This window comes from Peromyscus leucopus, chromosome 20, assembly GCF_004664715.2.
Source record: "Peromyscus leucopus breed LL Stock chromosome 20, UCI_PerLeu_2.1, whole genome shotgun sequence".
In the NCBI taxonomy this organism is placed as follows: Eukaryota; Metazoa; Chordata; class Mammalia; order Rodentia; family Cricetidae; genus Peromyscus; species Peromyscus leucopus.
The window spans coordinates 1,746,267-1,750,188 of record NC_051080.1 but is presented as its reverse complement, the minus strand read 5'-3'; positions in this window follow the sequence as shown (position 1 = coordinate 1,750,188).

Sequence of the window (3,922 nt, the reverse complement as noted above, 5' to 3'; positions counted from 1 at the left end):
AGACCTCACCTGTACTCACTCCCCACTGATACCAGCAAGGGTGTGACTAAGGACAGGTGTTTGGAGACCCAAGTGGGAAAAGATGGAAATTCCCTTTGAACAGGAGTCCTCAAGCCTGAAGAACCACTTCTGGGACTCATTAATATCGATTGTGTTGGACTCTCTCTCATCCCAACCTCAACCCAAGAGTTTCTGATTCACTGGCTCACTAATCCTGGAGTGAGGTCAGAGAATTTATATATCCAACGAGTGTGCAGGGCTGGCCAAAACTGCTGATCTAGGGGCCACACTTTAAGAACTATTGCTTTTGAGGCTGGAGGGATGGATGGCTTAGTGGTTAGGAGTACTTGCTGCACAACCATGAGGACCTAATTCAGATCCCAGCACCACATATCTGGTCAGGTGTGGTTGTACATATCTGCATCTCCATGGAGACAGGAAGACCAGAGGGTCACCAGGGCGGGCTGACTGTCAGCACAGCCAAGAAACAAAAAAGATCCAGTTCAGGGAGAGACCCTGCCTCAAAGTAATAGCAGACAGTGTGGAGGAGTGCACCCTGTACCCTCATCTGACCTCAGCCCAGATATTTTTCAGAGTAAATGGCGGTGGATGAGCATTATAGAATGTGGAATTGGGGGCTGGAGAGATGGCTCAGAGGTTAAGAGCACTGACTGCTCTTCCAGAGGTCCTGAGTTCAATTCCCAGCAACCACATGGTGGCTCACAACCATCTGTAATGAGATCTGGTGCCTTCTTCTGACCTGCAGTCATACATGCTGTATACATAATAAATAAAAAAAAGAATGTGGAATTGGTTCTTTCTGTCATGTGTAGCTCGGGGATTAAACTCGGATTGTCAGGCTTGGCAGCGAGTGACCCTCTGCTGTGAAATAATCCTTGCATTCACTGTGAAGATTTGTCACTGTGATTGGTTTAATAGAGAAGCTGACTGGCCAATAGCTGAGCAGAATAAAGTTAGGTGGGAAAGCAAAATTGAGAACGCTGGGAAGGAGAAGGGCAGAGTCAGGAGTCACCAGCCAGATGCAGAGGGAGCAGGGGATGAAGGTGCCATGCTAATAAAGGTACCACCATGTGGCAGAGCATTGATAAGGAATATGGGTGAACTTAAAATGTAAGAGCTAGTTAGTAATAAGCCTGAGCTACTGGCCGAGCATTTGTAATTAATATTAAGCCTCTGAGTGATATTTTGAGAGAAGCTGTGAGACAGGAAAACTCTGCCTATGACCCTCCACTTAGTTCTGGATTGTTTCTTTTGCTGTTAGGCTAGATATTATTAATTCAATGTCAGGCAGGCATCGCTTCCTGGTTCCATGCTGGGTCCTTGGGTTTGTTTCTGGTACCAAGGTTTGTAAACTTTAGAGCTGGGCTTTGTGGAGCCATGTGTTCTCCTGACTAGCCTTTGTGATGGCAGACAAGCCCCGTGACAGAGCCCCAGCAAGGGTCAACTGTTGAGGGGTATTTGATTGCACTGTGAAACCCACAGACTGGGTTAACAAAAGCAACCTTGGATCAGGGGGCAGAGCCAGTGACTAGTTGACAGGAATTAGCCATAGAGAGTACTGAAGACCCTGTAAGATGGACAGAGAGATGCACAGGAAGGAGTAAGTGGGGGAGGGGGGACTTAGAGATTCTCAGTCCTTTTTGGTTTGGGATAGTGTGGTGAGACACTCTCTTGCTGGGTCTCTGGCCAAAAAGGAAGGTCAGCTGGTTGCTTCTCTGCTCTAGCAGGTTTTCACCTCAATATCTGACTTCTGAGTCTTTGTTGGTAAATAGAACAACTTAGATTAAAAACAAGTAAACAGTGGATGCCCACATGCTCCAGAAGAGAATTTGACATTGCTGCTGCCATTGTTGCTGTTATAGCAGTGGCAGCCACTGCTGCTACTGTTTCTGGGATTACCATTTCATAATTGCTTACTACAGCTAGCACAGTGGAGACCCTGGCTGCAAAAGTATCTACCACAGTTAATCTTTCATTCTATTGGACATGATAAAGTTAATTCAATAGTTATATACATCTCGATTGGCTTTGAAAATTATAAATTTATAAACTCAAGTTCCATTTTCTTTTGGGATACCATCTTACAAGGACTCCAATTTGCAGTAAGGCTTGTTAAGGAAGGGAATGGCTCAGTTGCCTTTAACCTACTGGCTATGGGTGGGATAGGACCTCTGTTGGTCTTTTCTGTGTCGAACACACAGATTGCAAGCCCAGCGCCACTTTGAGATCTTTGGCAGCAGTTACCTCTGCAGCTCACACACGATTGAGCCTGTATGATAATGAGTATTCAGAGACGGGTAATGCCTGGGGGGCACTCACCAACCTAAGACAGAGCGCCTGTGTGGCCTGGGCAAGCATCTCCATGACTGGTAAGGTGACCTGCTGACTTCCCACACAACCTAAGTCAGAAGCTCATTTTTTAGTAAAAGGGGGACCTGTAGGGCCCTGGCCCCCATTTTGGGTAACTGTTGCCTTGCTTTCTGACCTTGACCTTGATATCCTCCCTGTGCTAATTCCCTCCAGGGTTCCACCCTCCTGAATGCTTAAGGGAAGTTCCTTGTCTGTGTATCCTGCATAATGGGCGTTAACAGCTTAGATGCAAGATTGTAAAACATTGTTAGCAAACTTCTGCCCTCCAGGGTTCTCCCATTGTGCTGTAAGCCTGTATTTAAGACCCCTTACCTCCTTCAATAAACAGCATTCTGCATATATATATATATATATATATATATATATATATATATGTTAATATTTCTTAGTCTATTTAATTTAAAAAATATTTTGTTACTTGAGTGGATTAATGTTATGTTTTGTATAGTTCTATTAAGAAATTGCTTTTGGGGGGTGGGAGGAGGGAAGACAGGGGAATCTGTGGCTGATATGTAAAATTAAATTAACTATAAAATAAAAACATAAAAAAAAGTAAACTTCACATAGGGCATAACCCAAGCAGGCCTGGATGATGATGATGGATTGAGGTGGGTGGGACCGCTGTTTCCTCCTCCCACTGCCTGACCTAGTCTACAGGTTTGCCTACTCCTGACTGGAGGAAGCTGGAAAGCCAGCTCCCCCTAGATTCAAATAACCACTCTCCTGGCAAATTGCTCCCAACAGCACAGAGACAGCCCCTGCCCCAAATCTCCTGTCCCTACCTCCTCCCCTCCTGACCCTCTTCCCCATCATGACCAAACTAATATAAAGAATTATCTGTGATCCCTTTGGCTGTCTGCTCATTACTTATTCACCACTGTGTGGCTTCAAGTCTACAAAGGGTCTCTCCTATTTTATCATGGGATATTGACTACGGTCAATCTATTATTGTCCTTCCCATTATAGAGACCTACTCTAACACATGCTTTAGTGGGTAGTTTTATGTCAAGTTGACACAAGCCAGAATCATCTGAAAGGAAGGAACTTCAAATGAGAAAATCCCCCATACAATCAATCAGTCTGCAGGCAAGCCTGTAGGGTATTTTCTTAATTAATAATTGATGTGGGAGGGCCCAGATCGCTGTGGGTGGTGCCACCCCTGGGCTGGTGGTCCTAGGTTCTATAAGAAAGCAGACTGAGCAAGTCATGAAGAGCAAGCCAGTAAGCAACACTCCTCCATGGCCTCTGCTTCAGTTCCTGCCTCCAGGTTCCTGCCCTGCTTGAGTTCTTGCCCTGACTTCTCTCAGTGATGGGCTGTTACCTGGAAGTGTAAGTGAAATAAACATTTTCTTCCCCAAGATGCTTTTGGTAATGGTGTTGTACCACAGCACTAGTAACTCTAGGACAGAAATTGAAGGAATTGTGGTAGTTTGAATGAGAACAGTCCTCACAGGCTCATGTTTGAATACTTGGCCCCCAGTTGGGAAGGAATAGGTGATGTGGCCTTGTTGGAGGAGGTATGTCACTTGGG